The 18,364-nt window shown below is 40.0% G+C and overlaps 1 long non-coding RNA gene across 1 annotated transcript in view; it reads left to right on the top strand.

The window, feature by feature from the left end:
* Positions 1-9,234: 9,234 nt before the first annotated feature.
* The window catches only part of LOC307013006, a 33,393-nt gene continuing 24,263 nt past the window's right edge, over positions 9,235-18,364 (top strand). Inside the window, exons 1-2 of the long non-coding RNA XR_013800809.1 lie at positions 9,235-9,361; positions 10,853-11,030. This is a non-coding gene — a long non-coding RNA (uncharacterized lncRNA). The remainder of the gene's footprint in view (positions 9,362-10,852; positions 11,031-18,364) is intronic.

Genomic DNA, 18,364 nt, shown 5'->3' with positions numbered 1-18,364 from the left:
GCGGTGCTTTGCCTCCGTTGCTCACTTCGAAAGTTGAGAAAAGTTCAAGTTTCAAGTGTTGACGGAAGCGCCAGCCAATCAAATCATATGCCAGTACAAGCGGTAGCCAATCAAAACGCGTGCTGGTGTGTCCGGGGCGGGATATTAATGTGATTGGTTGTTGGCGCACCAGAAACGCCCACCGGCAAGCTTCAACGCGACGCTGCCGTGTGGACGTACCGTAAGACGCGAGCGAGAGACACGAGGAAGAGACGCGAGGACAGAGGAGTCCTCAGGTATTAATTGGGATGTCCTTGTTCACTCCAGCTTCACCATAAACAACGCCCTTTATCACCTGTCACTGGGCTTCCCTCCTCATAAATCCCTTCAAACCTGGGATTTAGCTTCTCATTGAAATTATTTCGTCCATCTCTTCCATTCATTTATTTTATTATAGTTTTTTGTATTATTTTCGGTCCTGTATTTGTTTTTCCAGGTATAACATTTCATTTAAAGGTGGGGTAGGCAGACCCGGCATCATGGGCGGGCCCCATGGGGCCGGGCCCGCCCATCCAGGATTTGGGCCCGCTGTTTTAATCAGGGCTAAATACAACATTTTAATTGTTTTATTATTATGTTTATTGTTGGGCTTTGTCCTAATATTTATTTTTGTTTTAAACTATGTTGAAAGATTAGTTTAATATAATTTTTTTTATTTTGCAATGAAATTCTGGGTTGAGTCGTGTGGGTTTTTGAGTGAGATGCGGCACAGAGCAGCCTGTCAGTTTACTCTTGCTAGGTTAGTTTGGCTATTATCATTTATATTTATCTGCAACAATGGATATCAGGAAGTGGTTCATGAAAGGAATATGGCAACTCAGCGCCAGATGCAGGCAGGCACATTAGAAGACATCAGTTATGTTACCAACGAGCTAGCAAGCCACCCAGGGACAAGGGAGGCTGGTAATCAATTATATTTGTAGAGAAATTGACTCTCAAGCCGACTCTCTCACAAATTCCTGCTCTGTGCGCAAGCAGACCGCTGCACACGCTCTCTCTCTCTCTCTCTGCCTTTCTCTCCATCGCTCAACCTCACTCCACCTCTCCACCCACCCTGCGTGCTTGCCCAAGTTGGCACAGCGTTACAAATGTGCCACAAAAACAACCAATGGATATAGCCTATATAATAAGACCATCAACAGCCTTATGACAACCTAAAACCACTCTGTTTCCGTAACAACAATTCACGAGCGCCTCCCCCGCCCCCCCGTGTGGATAATTCAGATTTCCCGGGAAATGTAAGTTTCGGGGTGGGTCCGCACTGGTAAATCAAATGCCCGCCCAGAGACGTATGTCTGCCGCCGGGTCTGAAGTTTGAGAAACCGGCTCGAGATACACTTTTTGTTATATTCCATGGAATGCTATTTGTTAAGAGAACAACATTCGATAGCAATTTTGACACTTTGACAAAAAATCCATAAAAACATGTCATCTGTGGAAGTCGTAGTACTGTAAAAAGCACGACCAATCGTTTTAGCCGGCCACTAGATGGCCTACGTGCCTGTTAGCCTACCATCTGTGCACAAACTTATCTCGTGCCCTCATTGGTCATGTGCGCGTTCGTATGTGTTGTAGGAGGAGCTCTGTAAGGAAGTGGCATATTTTTTCCGGCTGTGTATTTTCAAATTCTAACGCACTCAAGCTGGTTTCTCCAAAATTCCCTACCACACCTTTAAGTTATAATTATATTCATAAAAATAATAATAATGTATGGATTGATTTCCTTATGGTATTTGAGCTTGTTTCAGATATGCATGTTCATGTTCAGATCAAGCACTTTAAACATGCCTCTGATCCTCCTTTAACAGTCAGAACAGCAGAGGCTGTGCAGCTTGGGGCGGAGCTCTGATGCGCGAGTAGTGAAAACACTTCCGCGTAGTCTACTCTCGTGTATCCTCGCTCTCGTCTCCTCTGGAAGCCTCATCCCTCCCCCCTCCTCGACTCCTCCATGTGCATTTAAGAGATTGGGACGTCCTTCAACATGGGGTGTCTTGATCGATTTCCGGGTCAAGTCCCGAGGAGGGGAGGAGAGAGGAGGGACATTGAGATGAACCTATTTATCTGTGTTGTGTTGTGCTCTTCAATCAACCGTACCTGTGAACGCAACAGCTGCAATTCAATCGCTTAGAGATGTCCCGCCCCTTAGCCAATCGTAAAATGTGTTGGAGCGCTTTACCAATAGAAGTGTGAATACATAGTGACTTCATTTTGTTTAAGGAAGTAAATACATATGTCCAATGGAGGCCTTTTTCAGGCTGGAGGGGAGAGAAACTCCCTCTGGATTACAGGGATATTTGCCTTTGGAGACCATTTACATGCACTAAAACCAGAGCACACTACAGGAAAGAGAAAATCACTAAAAGCCTAATAGGGTCACTTAATGTTCTCCACATCATCTCAACTGTGATGCATCAGATGAAGAACATTAACCATTCTTACACTAACTATATATTGTATCTAATAAACTATTATTGTCTTCATATAGCTGCACTGCCCCCCGAGTGTGGTGTGTACCTGTCCTTCATCAACTTTTAAAAGATGCTCATCAAATGAACAGCATCGTTTCAGGTCAGGAATACTATTCACAGACTTATAGTGTCCCATATATCAGATGCTGATTGTGTGTGTGTGTGTGTGTGTGTGTGTGTGTGTGTGTGTGTGTGTGTGTGTGTGTGTGTGTGTGTGTGTGTGTGTGTGTGTGTGTGTGTGTGTGTGTGTGATTGGAAAAGCAGCTGCTGGCTCCAGAGGAAGGGGCCTGTTGACTCAGGCCCTGCAGGGGCTGCCATGTTTTCCTAGGCTGTTTTGGGGGCTTGGCTGCTGAAGTACTTAGGGTGACAGAAACTCTCTGTGTTTCTGAACCGTGCAGCCCTTTATTTGAGCTGCTTTGGATCATCATTGCCAGAGAAAAGCTCTCTGAAGCGGAGAGCGGAGCCCCAACGCAGGATAAACACTAACCCCTCCAATCACAATATGCCCCTCCCCAGCGCTGCTTATGTTGAAGAGGGATCACATTTAAATGTTGAACTATTAACATTTCAAAGCTTGATTAAATCATGTCGTACCGTAAGCACTTTTCTCCCCCTCCTCCTCTGGTCCAAGTCACAAACAGCTGCTGTCTGAAGGTGAAAGCGAGGAACATGATCAGAGGAGGAAATCTAATTTCACGTAACTTATTGTTTCCAATCTCCCTGCGTTCATTGCAGCCATTCAATTTAGACTTCTTAGAGGGACATTGACATCACCAAGAGACACTGCGAGCCCTCTGAAGTTTATACAACTGCCCTGGGTAAACTCATTTTAGAGAGTGGGCCCTCGTCCAACGTATATATTATTCTAAGTTTCTTACTGCCATGAGACAGTGGCTCCTCTGTGCTTTCAGAGTCCTCCCCATTCACTGCCTCTGCTAGGAACTGACTCTGTGTCTTAACACTGCCCTGTGTCCCCGATCTGATATGTTGGTGTGGATGCATCCTTTGCTTCTCCCTAACATGAGCCTGTGGAGTTGGAACACTACAAATACACTTTATTGTCTATCTACTTATGGGGTTGGGTCATTTTAGAAGCATAAGCAATAGGATGGAGGAGTCTGAAGCTTTGCAGCGGCTGCTGTGTTTATCCGACATGGACGATTGGGTTTTCAATTCTTCAAAGCTGCTTTAAAGGGTTTCTAGAGCTCTCACAGTCCCAATCTCACAGTCCCAAACCTAGCATATTATGAACCATGTTCAGATATGTACAAATAACTCCTTTCATTAAGTCGGGGGTGCGACGTGGGAGGGTTGTAATTCCATTTCAATTACCTGTGAAAAAAATCTAATCAGAAACTGAATCTGAGTATCAGAATACAAAAGTAAAGTAAGTGATTCCTTCTTGTTACTTTTGGAAGACCTCAATATGAAATGCAATGCAGATAAATACAAAATGAAATAAATAACAATAAGATGTTTTTTACTTTATTAATGAACTAGAACATGCATTTCCTGCAGAAAATGCGTGTGAATGCTGTAAACTGTGAACATCTATGGCTTAATTTAGCTGAAAATGCGGAAAAAGCTGAATATGTTATTAGCTTCATGGTAGCTGCTTTTAGCTACAGAAATGCAGAAAAAGCTTAATATTTAAAAGAAAACGTTTTAAAAAAGGTATAAACAACAACATGTATAGCCTTGATGTCCTGAAATAGCTGAATAATGTAATAGTTGAATGGTTTCTGCAGCTGAAAATAGGCTGAAGGAGTCTGTGTGTGTGTGTGTGTGTGTGTGTGTGTGTGTGTGTGTGTGTGTGTGTGTGTGTGTGTGTGTGTGTGAGTGTGTGTGTGTGTGTGTGTGTGTGTGTGTGTGTGTGTGTGTGTGTGTGTGTGTGTGTGTGTGTGTGTGTGTGAGTGAGTGAGTGAGTGAGTGAGTGAGTGAGTGAGTGAGTGAGTGAGTGAGTGAGTGAGTGAGTGAGTGAGTGAGTGAGTGAGTGAGTGAGTGAGTGAGTGAGTGAGTGAGTGAGTGAGTGAGTGAGTGAGTGAGTGAGTGAGTCAGTCAGTCAGTGAGTGAGTGAGTGAGTGAGTGAGTGAGTCAGTCAGTCAGTCAGTCAGTCAGTCAGTCAGTCAGTCAGTCAGTCAGTCAGTCAGTCAGTCAGTCAGTCAGTCAGTCAGTCAGTCAGTCAGTCAGTCAGTCAGTCAGTCAGTCAGTCAGTCAGTCAGTCAGTCAGTCAGTCAGTCAGTCAGTCAGTCAGTCAGTCAGTCAGTCAGTCAGTCAGTCAGTCAGTCAGTCAGTCAGTCAGTCAGTCAGTCAGTCAGTCAGTCAGTCAGTCAGTCAGTCAGTCAGTCAGTCAGTCAGTCAGTCAGTCAGTCAGTCAGTCAGTCAGTCAGTCAGTCAGTCAGTCAGTCAGTCAGTCAGTCAGTCAGTCAGTCAGTCAGTCAGTCAGTCAGTCAGTCAGTCAGTCAGTCAGTCTGTCTGTCTGTCTGTCTGTCTGTCTGTCTGTCTGTCTGTCTGTCTGTCTGTCTGTCTGTCTGTCTGTCTGTCTGTGTGTGTGTGTGTGTGTGTGTGTGTGTGTGTGTGTGTGTGTGTGTGTGTGTGTGTGTGTGTGTGTGTGTGTGTGTGTGTGTGTGTGTGTGTGTGAGAGAGAGAGAGAGAGTGTGTGTGTGCGGCCGGATTATGAGGACAATTCGCATGGATACACACCAGCATTATTATTTATTATATTGTGAAGACAAAACTGGTGTCCTCACAAGTCGCGCAGTGTCGAAGCACTTATCAACATGTAAATAAAACCCTCCCGCTTTTTCTCGGTATGTCCCAATAAACCGCCTATACCTGATTTCTAGTGTATATTTTTGTGTGCTCATTGTGTATAAAACGCTCGTACAGCCGATTCATGGTATTGCAGTTTCATACACATTTCCCTCTCATTTTACACAAAATACGCGCTTTTCATTGGCTGGACACACCTGCTAAAGAGTCAATCAGGCAGGTTCTCATCCGGGATTGGCCAGCAGTCATCAGGCGAGCAGGTTCTCATCATGGATTGGTCTTTCAGTTTTCGGTCAATGTCTCACCAAGAAACAGTAGCAGACAGTAGTACATGGCTGAGGAGATGGCTGAGGAGATCGTTGATGGCAATTCGGACTTGTAACCAAAACTGGTAAGTGATATTTGTTATCATGTATTTGAAACAAAACATAAGGATTTAAATGTTTGTTTTGTGGCCAGCTACAACCTAGCATCAAAACTGCAGCTGTTCGTTTATTACTTTGTTTGTCCGGCTCAGTGTACGCCACGGAGCATGCTCCCCATCGCTTTTCGTGTGTTTTAAAAAGTAATAGGATGAAGTTAGTTATTTAGTAAGTTAATCCTACCAAGACACTGCATTTGATTGGAAACGTTACATTAACCTTTAGCTCTGCTGTCAGTTAGCACAGTTTAGCTTAGCATCAACCACATGGTAATGACTTCCGCTTTACAACTGAATTAAATGCAATGTGATATTAAAAGGCTGACTATTTATGCCCACTCATGTGTGTTGATTACTAGTTATACTACTGGCCTGTTACTTTTTGAATAAATAATCGTCTTTAAAATGCTGCTAAGACAGATGTGTGCTGTGTGTTACTGTGTAGCTCTCACATCCGTGCAGCGGGCAGCCGTCATGCGGTTACAACGGAGCGGCTCCTCAGTGTATGATCTGTGTATGCATGGAGGAGCAGACTACCGTGTTTTGCAAATGAAACGTGCAGCGTTTCATGCACTTGTAGGTTTCATGCACCTACATGCAGACGTAGCTGGTGACTGTAGGTGCACTGCCGTCGGAGCACACCAGGACGACGTTCCAGGACTTTAAAAATGTTGTGCATTCTTATTAATGAACTACCATCTTTAATAGAACAGTGTATCATACCTCATATTGAACCTCTCTTTTTTCTAATGCATATTTCTTCCCCCAAGAGATGTTATTGTTAACCATGTACATTAAACTTAGCCTGTTCTCTGTTTTATTTTTTAGCAACGATGATGCAAAGGAGCTGGAGAAAGACTGCTGAACAGGATGCAATAGAGCATATCATTCTGGGCAGAGACAAACCCTTCCTTGAGGCCAAGTTCCTTAACACATTTAAAGGTAAGCCATTCATCTCATACAGTATGTAGTATCAAAGACCGTATAGCATTGTTTCATCAATATGACCCTGACGTTTTAGCCATTGCTCTTAGGTCATCAGCCTCACGTATCTTCAACAATGTACGTTTTCAGGATATGTAATATGTAAATGTGTGCCCCTCTCATCTAATCGATAGATTTATGATCGATAGATCATTAATCATCATACTAAAGTGGCTGCTCAAACAGATGTCTTAGCTTTGCTGAAGAACGTTTACCATATCCTCATGTATGCATCAATACAACAATTAAGGAATACTCTGTTACAGTAAAAGTCCTGCATTCAAAAAGTTCCTCAAGGAAAAGTATAAGTACTCAGATCTTGTACTTGAGTAAAAGTATAAGTACTCAGATCTTGTACTTGAGTAAAAGTATAAGTACTCAGATCTTGTACTTGAGTAAAAGTATAAGTACTCAGATCTTGTACTTGAGTAAAAGTAGGAGTACTCAGCTCTTGTACTCGGATAAAAGTAGAAGTGCTCAGGTCTTTTACTTGAGTAAAAGTAGAAGTACTCAGATATTGTACTTGAGTAAAAGTAGAAGTACTCAGCTCTTGTCCTTGAGTAAAAGTAGAAGTGCTCAGGTCTTTTACTTGAGTAAAAGTAGAAGTATTAGAGTGTAGGAATACTCAGTAAAAGTACTGCATTCAAAATGTTCCTCAAGTAAAAGTAGAAAAGTATTATCATCAAAATATAGTGAAAGTAGCGACAGTAAAAGTAGTCATTGTGCAGATTGGTCCATTTCAGAATAATATATATGATATGTTTTATAATGATTGATCATGAAAGTGTTCTCAAAGCTGGTAAAGGTGCAGCTAGTTTGAATGACTTTGTATACTGCAGGGTAGCTTGTGGATTTACTCCAGGTGGAACTTAAGTCTGATTTAACACTTGATTATATTTCACATTATTCATCCACATCTGTAAAGTAACTAAAGGTATTACATACATGTAGTGGAGGAAAAGTACACCATGTACCTCTGAACTGTAGAGGAGTAGAAGTACACAGTAACAAAACATTGAAATAATTAAGTAAAATACAAGTAGCTCAAAATTGTACCCAAGTATAGTACTTGAGTTTGTGAAATTAGTTACTTTACACCAGTGGCTATAAAGATAGAAAGACTAAGCCTTGCACAGGGGCATGAAAATACATTTTCAAAATGCTCAACAGTGCTGCCAAAAATATAAACTGACTGCTACACAATTAAAATAAATTCCCCACACTTGTACCTATTTGCTGTAAAGGAAATATTCCCAGATGAGGAGATTACATACAAGTATGGGGATCCTGCTTGGCCCTGGTGCTCAATAGTGAGGTTCTGTTCTCTTTAGGACATTGCTTAACTGACAGGGAAAAAGTGTTGCATTGCTCTTCACGGTACTACCACTCAGCTCAGTCCAGCAGATTTGATTTATTTCAGCAAAAAAATTGTACTGTTTACATTATTTTCTGAATTTCACCTGATTTAATACAAAATGAGTCAATAATGTTTTAAAGTCGTGCCTATCTTTCACTTATTTACAGGAAGTATTTAGTGGGACCGAACTTCGTACAACTCCAAACACATCAGGACAAGATGGTAAGTTTCAATGTATTTTTTTCCACACATTGTTGCGTGTCGCTGACTGGTATAGATTGAAGCTGTTTTACCAGGACTATTGTCTTGGTAAGGGGCTCCGTTTCCCCATACTTTGCGTCAAATTGAAACGGGTTAAATGTCATACTACACAGAAAGATAAAGGCCGTCTGGTCACAGGGTGTCTTGTAGGGACAGCAGTCCTTGTAAGGACAGATGATTTACAACCTGTTGACATGACTAGACATGAGATCATTGCCTTCATCCAGCATGTGCACACCTCCATAACTGTTAAACCTTTGCAGCACACAAGTCAGATCAAACCACTACCAAGGTGACAACAGTGTCTTTTTTTTGTGTTACAATTCCAGGCTCACTGTGAAGAAGCTTCTAACCCTGAGCCCGACAGAGATCCTCCGTCCTCCCCACCAACCAAAATGGGAAGTTGTACTTCACATCACAATCACTTTCTGTGTCGGGCTGTAGAGGGAAACAATACGGGCCTGTGACAGTATTGTACTTTTCTTAATGCTGTGAAAGATTAGTCAAATTCCAGAAACTGAAACATATGTGTCTCTATATTATTTAAGCCATAGTTTGTAGACTGTTATTTGCTGCACCATGAAAAGATAAATGCTCAGAGTAAGAGTTAGTAGAAGTCGTATTTGGAACAGAGGAGCAGCGCTACAATGGCATTCATGAAACAAAATGAGGATGCCAACTTGTAATATGGTTAACATTACAGTCCTACTGTGCTCATCAGCTTTCTTCCTTGGATGAGATATGCTGATGGCTGTTGCACACATAGCATGCCAACAGTCAATGTGTTAGTAGATGTTTATCAATTATTGCTCTGTGATAAACTGATTTTAGGCCCTAACGTGTTATATATGGGCTAATAATGTATTTTTATTTTCATTGCTGGCTAATGAATTGAATAAAGTTGTGTTAATGTTCAGATTTGTGTCACATTGATGGAAATGAGTCAATAATGTTTTAAAGTCGTGCCTGTCTTTCACTTATTTACAGGAAGTATGTGGTGGGACACGAGAGGCTGGGACGGAACTTCGTACAACTCCAAACACATCAGGGGACAAGATGGTAAGTTTCAATGTATAGTTTTTCCATACATTGTTGCGTGTCGCTGACTGGTATAGATTGAAGCTGTTTTACCAGGACTATCGTCTTGGTAAGGGGGCTCCGTTTCCCCATACTTTGGGTCAAATTGAAACGGGTTAAATGTCATACTACACAGAAAGATAAAGGCTGTCTGGTCACAGGGTGTCTTGTAGGGACAGCAGTCCTTGTAAGGAAAGATGATGTCAACAGGAGTTAAAAATGACAACATTGAAATGTTTCTGTATAATGTCATACTACACAGAAAGATAAAGGCTGTTTAGTCACAGGGTGTCTTGTAGGGACAGCAGTCCTTGTAAGGACAGATGATTTTACAACCTGTTGACATGACTAGACATTAAATCATTGCCTTCATCCAGCATGTGCACACCTCCATAACTGTTAACGGTCCCATGACATGGCCATTTCCACTTATCGATTTTGACTGATCCACTGATCCATTGTTGAGGTCTACTAGAATAGATTTATAATGTTCAATGTTCCAAACTCACATTGTTTTCTCATACAGCATCTCTGTATAGTATGTGTATTCACTCTCTGTCCTACACGCCTTGTTGAAGCTCCTGCCCCCCCCCCCTCCCAGTGTGCGCTGATGTGTGTTTATATGTTACAATTAGGGATGTCCCGATCACCTTTTTTTGCTCCCGATCCGATTCCGATCATTTGATTTTGACAATTTGCCGATACCGATTTTTCCCGATCCGATCTTTATGCAATGCATTAAGAGAAAAAAAAAGAAAAAAAGCATTCAAGTTGTCCCTGAAGATTATTTTTTTATTTAAATTGGATATTCTATCCAACATGGATATAGCTTCTTTTTTTCACAGCAGCATTGGATCAGTTCAGTTGTGCAGCATTGGATCAAAACAAAATAAAGCTTATCAGTACTCGTTAAATTACTGCTACAATTAGACACTGCGCCCTGCCCACTCTGTTGCCAGATTTGAGAGAAATAAGCAACCAGGTCTATGAAAACAAGCTCCAAAGAAGCAACACATACATGATGTTGTCTAATTTGAAACCAAAACTAAGGCCTCAGGATGACTTTAAGACTTGAACATGGTCATTTTTGTTTTGTAACATTGAATACAAAATTAAACAAAAACTTTTAAAAATCCCGATCCCCGATTTTTTCCCCCGATTCCGATCTTTTGAAAATCACGTGATCGGCTCCGATCCCCGATCACGTGATCGGATCGGGACATCTCTAGTTACAATGGCGTTTGTTAGCAACCAGAAAGTGACACCAGTAAGGACAAACAGATGAGAATGCTGCGTGGGGTCTGGGTCTGGTTTCAAAAACTTAACTAAAATTCAATTTGACTTGCTTTCTTCTTTGTTATATAGTGAAATGCACAGTGATTCGACTTTAAAATAATGCTCAACAAATGTTACCAGTACATGTTTCTGGATAATGAAGAAAATACAAACTTGGTGTTCCTTTTTTGTTCAAAGGTGAAGGACATCTGCCTTTCCAGTAATGAAGTTTCCTTCTGTGATAAAGACTACATTCCCAAAACTGCGTCTAGCAGCGATGGATCCAGCGCTGATGAAGACTGCCCACCTGACTCTGAAGCAAATAACGATTGGGATCCTCTCATTGCCACCATCAGGGATTCAAAGCCACCCCATGGTAAGACTGCACCAACCGTCTCTACAAAGAACTGTGTTGTACAACAAGACACGGCTGCTACTACCTCTGACACATTCCAACTTGATGAAGATTTCATCCCTGATGGGGCTTCCTGTTCTGATAATGAACCTACCACATACAATACTCAGAATCTTCCAAGGTTTAACACGACAGCTGTAACAGTCTCATTCTCTGAGAGGGCAATAATTAAGTGTGTTGCAAACCCCAAAGAATCTTCTTGCGCCCTCAACAATTATAACATTGAAAGGTGTGGTTGGAGGATCACCAGATGGTGGAATAACCCTGATTTTGAATCACAGCTTTCATGCGTCTTGGCTGCTCTCTACCAGTCTGTCACATGGCTGCTGGGTGACTTTATGTCATTCCTGGTGCAACAATTCAGAAATAAGGGGAAGAATAAAGATTTGAAGAGCTATAGTGGAATGGTGTAAACAGCATTCGCACTACATATGTGGAAAGTCTGTATGAAGTCTCCATCAGACAGAAAAGAATAGGCTGAGACAGTCTGTTAAAGTCCAGTCTGTCAGTGTTTGTTTCTGTTCCTGAGCACCTACTCATAACACCCAATCATAACACCTGTGACACCAGAGATCGAAGACAACCAACTGCACCACTGCGTCCCATAAGAATGCATTGGGTTGTATATCTGACCATTTTGCCACCCGTTCAAAAACTATGGAAAGAGAGAGGGAGAGGGAGAGAGAGAGAGAGAGAGAGAGAGGGAGAGAGAGAGAGGGAGAGAGAGAGGAAGAGAGAGAGAGAGGGAGAGAGAGAGAGAGAATTTTGAAAAAGTTAAAAGTTTCCCATCATGTGCTGAATAGTTTGATATTTGACTGATTCCTGCAGCTGAAATTAGGCTGAAGGAGTTAAATAAAGATATCAAATGTAAGTAGTAGTGATTGAATGTTTACAAACACCTGTGTGTGTAAACCCAGAGATCAAAGGGTTCCATGGTTTCTGCTCTGATTGGATGATAACTCACGTGTGTGTGGCTCCAATCTGCCCAGCAACACCATGACAACCAACTGCAGCACTGAGTCCCATAATAATGCATTGAGGAGTATATCTGACAATTTTGCCACCTGTTCAAAAACCATGGCTCCTATCAAAAAAATACCAGGCCTTGAGCATCAGGGAACCCCAATGAACTGATATATGGTTTTTTGGGGGGGTTTTGTGTGGTAAATGTGAAGAGGAGAGCAATTTGTCTAAAGTGCACTTCACTCTGTTCTGAAGAAAGATCCGGATGTTCTTAACATGGGAATCAATTGGGAGCTAGCTGGACTTTTTGTCTCTTCATGCCCTCATGAGGCATTTTGTTTAATTTTTTTTCTAAATATTTTTGTATTTTACAACCCAGGAGAGGTTTTCCTATGTTTTTCATGAAAAAATATGTCTGAGGAGTGTAGGGTTTGGGAATTATGGCAAGTTTAAAATATTTTTGGGGGAGAATTTTAAGCACTGCTCCACTCTGTTTTGAGATCAAAGCACTCTAGAGCCAATGAGCTGCTCCCATCCAATCTAATGTTAAAATCTGAAAAAGGCCTCTCTACCAAGCTCCAAACTAAATTCAATATCTCAAAAAGTTTAAAAGATATCAACAATCTGAATAGGAATTGAATAGCTGACGGTCTTGTGATAATTTGAACGTTGGAATGAAGTGTCTACCTGAAATTATGTGGAAGGAGAAGCATTTGGCGCAAAGTGTAGCAAAAGTGGATTTGAAGGCATCTCCCATTGACTTCAATGTTAAAAAAAGAGTTTAAAAAGCTGAATATTTCAAAAGGTGTGAAATATTTTGAGAAGGTTGAAAGTTTCAAATCAATTGCTGAAAAGGCTGAATAGTTTAATAGTTGAATGGTTTCTGTAGCTGAAAGTAAGCTGAAGTTATGGAGAGCTAAAGTATTGGCTGATTTGAAGGCTCTTCCCATTGACTTCCATGTTAAAGAAAACAGTTTAAAAAGCTGAATATTTCAAAAAGTATGAAATATTTTGAAAAAGTTGAAAGTTTCCCATCGATTCCTGCACAGGCTGAATAGTTTAATATTTGAATTGTTTCTGTAGCTGAAAATGAGCTGAAGTTATGGAGTGCCAAAGTATTGGCTGAAATAATAATAATAACTAGAAAATGCATTTCCTGCAGAAAATGCGTGCGAATGCTGTAAACTGTGAACATTTATGGCTGAATTTAGCTGAAAATGCAGAAAAAGCTGAATATGTTATTAGCTTCATGGTAGCTGCTTTTAGCTACAAAAATGCAGAAAAAGCTTAATATTTAAAAGAAAAGGTTTAAAAAAAGGTATAAACAACAACATGTATAGCCTTGATGTCCTGAAATAGCTGAATAATGTAATAGTTTAAAGGTTTCATCAGCTGAAAATAGGCTGAAGGAGTTAAATATCAGATGTAAGTAGTAGTGAATGAATTTGTATTAAGATGAGAAAAGAAAGTAAAAAGGCTTGGGAAAGCAGAAGAATATTTGAATTGCAAACTTTTGAACTAACTTGATGGTGAATGATCTGTCGCCATGCCAACGGCATTTGATGACATCCCATAATACGCTTAGATGTGTTGATGGCTGCATCGTTACCAAACCTGTGAAGTTTTGGGCCATTTCGAGCATTTTCACTGAAGTTATGAGAGAACCGTGTTTCATGGTGAGCATTGTGTTGCCATGGCAACGGCATTTGAAGAAATCTCCAAACCTTCCCGTAGATGTCTTCACGGGTGGACTGTTAGCACACATGTGAAGTTTGAGCACTCTTTGAACATTTTCATAGGAGTTATACATTACATTAGGAGGTTACATTACTCTCTCTCTTCTCTTGATCGCCCTCTCTCTCTACTCGCTCTCTTCTCTCTCTCTTATCTCTCTCTTCTCTCTCTCTTCTCTCTCTCTTCTCTTGATCATTCATCATCATCATCAGTGTGTGTGTGTGTGTGTGTGTGTGTGTGTGTGTGTGTGTGTGTGTGTGTGTGTGTGTGTGTGTGTGTGTGTGTGTGTGTGTGTGTGTGTGTGTGTGTGTGTGTGTGTGTGTGTGTGTGTGTGTGTGTGTGTGTGTGTGTGTGTGTGTGTGTGTGTGTTTTACCTTACTAAATGGTCATTTGAGCGAGGGGCGGGGTGAAACTCATGGAAGTGATTTAAAAACAAAAGCACTCGTTTGCTAAAATCACACTTTGAATCCCTACAGTATCCTACTGAAGGAACTGTGATTATTATAAACAAGGTGAATTTAGCGATCACAACGAAAACGGCCAAGACACATATTGAGCCCAGAAAATTGATGTTATTAAGGGCTGTAAATATAATAAGCCTCTGTCTAAAATGGACAACATTGTTAGGATATTTAAACTATACAGCAATTCTGCACTGCGGTCAACTCCGCCGTCTCTCGCGTTTTTTTTTTCAAATCAGCTGCTCTTCATTATTCCTGCTATATTTGACGAGTGATACAAATATGTTTTTCCACAAGTTCTTAAGGAAACTGATACTGTTGGACTCGGTTCTAGTTTGACTTCTACCAGAAATCAAATGAAGTACTTTTGCTGTGTAGCTACTTTGTGAGTAATCCTCTGTCAGAGTCCCCTCCATCGTAGGCCTACATAATGCATGTTTTTCTGCTATCTTTGATGAGTGATAAAAATTAGGGCCGGGACTCGATTAAAAAAATTAATCTAATTAATTACAGGCTTTGTAATTAATTAATCGAAATTAATCGCATTTTTAATCACATATAAATATTTGACCTGAGAACAGTGAGAAGCAATTTTTTTCACATGGATTTTAGTATACCATTGAATAATGACTGAATACATAAGCTTAAGCAACAAAACATTGTTTATTTTTTTCAAGGTGGTACTTAACCAAGGCCAACAGAAAAGTGCAATTTTTGCCATAAAGTGTAGCAATAGCATATTTAGGAATATAGTACATTTCAGAGATTCAGGTAGCCTATAGGTAGGTAGACCTTCTGTAAACTATAACACTTTGTTTTTTAAGTAAAACACAATACTTTCAAGTACATTCAGAACATTGGAAACCCTCACTATTAGAAAACATCTCTCTGTTGCTTCAGAGGCCATAACAGACTTTGTTGATTTACCAACAGTTGATTTAAAAAATCTAATCAATTTCAGTCCAACTCTCTCAATAACCTTGGCCAAAACAATAAACAGTTCAACATAAAGTGCCATTTGCACCAACAACGTAATAAATAGTTCAACATAAAGTGTACCATTTAAAATAAAATAAAAAAGTGCCACTGATTGACCTCAATCCCTCCTATTCTTCCAATATCCTGATGAAAAATAAAATCTCTCTGTTGCATAGGCCATTGTTTGATCAACGCGAATTGGGTGTGGGTCCTTGTACTCCGAGTCGGGCTAACATCCACGCTAGCTGCTATATGTTTTACATTGAGGTGATGCGAATTCCTTTTTGCATAATTTGCAAACAACCGTGCTCTTATTGACGCTTCCATCCGTCCGTTTTTTTTTTTTAAATGTCCCATCCACGGGGCCAACCAAAGCGGTCTCATCAGCTTCTTTGTTCATGTTTGACTATTGTTCACTGTGGTTTGTTGTTGTCTGAAGTCATGAACGTTAGTTGGTGCTCCAGTATAATCGGTACCCCTGAAACTCATCCAGTGAGAAACGTTCCGCGGTGCAAAAATAAGTGCGATTAAAATGCGTTAATTTTTTTAACGCATTAATTTGTGTGTAATTAATTAATCTTAATTAACGCGTTAAAGTCCTGGCCCTAATAAAAATATAATTTTAACATTAGTTCTTAATGAAATTGATACTGTTTGACTTTGTATTAGTTAACCTACTACTTACAATACGTTGAAGTACTTTTACTGTGTATTTTTTTTTAAATCCTCTGTCAAAGTCCCCTGCTGACAACAAAATCAAGCCACTTCTTCTAAGTTTGATGAAGGAATTCTTTTTTGTTGCCATTAGTTCTTCGTGAGATTGATCCTGTTGGACTCAGTACTAGTGAAACTACCCCCACAAGTACTATGAAGTACTTACTGTGTACTTTTCCAACAATCCTCTGTCAATGTCCCCTCCTGAGAACAAGAATGCGTGTTTCTCTGCTATTTTGAATAAGCGTTAAAAAACCTTTCTTCATGAGAATGATATTGTTGGACAGAGTATTTTAAGAGGATGGTAGACTGCAAAATGACACACTCTGTCACTCTTGTTGGCCTATTGATGATACTGCTGTCTTTTAATATATGATTATTTCTCAGCCGCTAGTTCGTCACAGATTCTTCAGTCTCATCAGCCTCATCCTTCCATCAGTCCCACTCAACGCATCAGCCTCCAGCACACTTCCAGTGTCTGACTCCATATGATATTGTCCTGATGCTGTAAGGGTGATGCCCCATGATCACACAGTGCCAAGGACCTCATATTATGTATGTCATTAATGGTACATCACCCATTATAACAATTTGCTTTCCTTTTTCTCTTCTCTTAACTGAATAGCCCTGTCTTTAAGTATGATATAATGTAAAGTCCTTTTCCCGCACCATTTGAAGGCTTCAAAACAGGCATTTTTACTGTATGTGTTTGGAGAAATGACGCAATCAATGGCCCAGAATTGTACTTTATAAACTCTGAATCTGCCATGCATGTGGTGTTTGATATAGTTTACGTTCAATTTTAACTATTTTAGGCAGAAAGACGTTTATTGACCAAACCTTTTTTAATAGTTTACTATAATTTAGAAAGGTTTTTGTGAGAACTCATTTCAAAAGTAAACTTTTTTTTCATTTTATATTTAAATTTGAAATGTTTGCACACAACATTATTAATTTATACATTTGTATCAATTTTTAAAAATTATAAATCCATTTATTTTATTGTATTTCCTTGAGGCTGGGGAAGATATCATGTAGTTCAACATGCAAATGTTCTAAGGCAAGTAAGTATAAGTATAAAATGGAAAAGGAAATAACATACGTTTCATAGGAGGATGTGGATTTATTTTTCTCTCACCTTGTAATTACACAATCAAACAATCTATAATTTAGCTCTGGCCTACTCACAAAAAAAGATTTTATTGAATTGGACACATTTTTCGAAGCTCTATTGACTGACATGCAATGACTGGGACTGATGGAAGAATCTGCGAGGAATTAACTAGGAGCAGAGAAATAATCATATTTTAAAAGACAGCAGCATAATAAGAGGCCAACAAGAGTGACAGAGTGTGTCACTATGCTGAAGGATAGACCAGCTATCCAGGCCAGTCTATGGACTTTCCAAGGGGTAAAAATGCTGCTGCCGGAGTACTGACTGGAAGTTTTGCTGATATCATGTCTACCACATCCTCTTAAAATACTCTGTCCAACTATTTCAGTCTCATGAAGAAAGTTTAACGCTTATTCAAAATAGCAGAGAAACATGCATTCTTGTTCTCATGAGGGGACATTGACAGAGGAGTACTGGAAAAGTACACAGTAAGTACTTCATAGTACTTTTGGGGGTAGTTTCACTACTGAGTCCAACAGGTTCAATCTCACGAAGAACTAATGGCAACAAAAAATTATTCCCTCATCAAACTTAGCAGAAGTTGCTTGATTTTGTTCTCAGCAGGGGACTTTGACAAAGTATTTCTCAAAAAATACACAGTAAAAGTACTTCAATGTATTGTAAGTAGTAGGCTAACTAATACAAAGTCAAACAGTATCAATTTCATTAAGAACTAATGTTAAAATTATATTTTTATCACTCATCAAAGATAGCAGAAAAACACGCATTATGTAGGCCTACGATGGAGGGGACTCTGACAGAGGATTACTCACAAAGTACACAGTAAAAGTACTTCATTTTATTTCTGGTAGAAGTCAAACTAGTACCGAGTCCAACAGAGTCAGTTTTCTTAAGAACTTGTGGTAAAACATATTTGTATCACTCGTCAAATATAGCAGGAATGAAGAGCAGCTGATTTGAAAAAACAAACTCGAGAGGCGGCTGAGTTGACCGCAGTGCAGAATCGCTGTATAGTTTAAATCTCCTAACAATGTTGTCCATTTTAGACAGAGGCTTATTATATTTACAGCCCTTAATAAAATTCATTTTCTGGGCTCAATATGTGTCTTGGCCGTTTTCGTTGTGATCGCTAAATTCACCTTGTTTCCCTTTGTTTATAATATTATCACCGCTTTTGTTTTGAAATCACTTCTGTGAGTTTCGCCCCGCCCCTCGCTCCAATGACCATTAGACCATTTAGTAAGGTAAAAAGCAAAAAGGCCTCTCAAACGCTCTTCCGTTTACGTATTCATGGATTCATGTTAAAAAAA

The sequence above is a fragment of the Notothenia rossii genome (genome assembly GCF_949606895.1).
Source record: "Notothenia rossii genome assembly, chromosome: 7".
In the NCBI taxonomy this organism is placed as follows: domain Eukaryota; kingdom Metazoa; phylum Chordata; class Actinopteri; order Perciformes; family Nototheniidae; genus Notothenia; species Notothenia rossii.
This window is presented reverse-complemented; position numbering and strand designations above follow the sequence as displayed.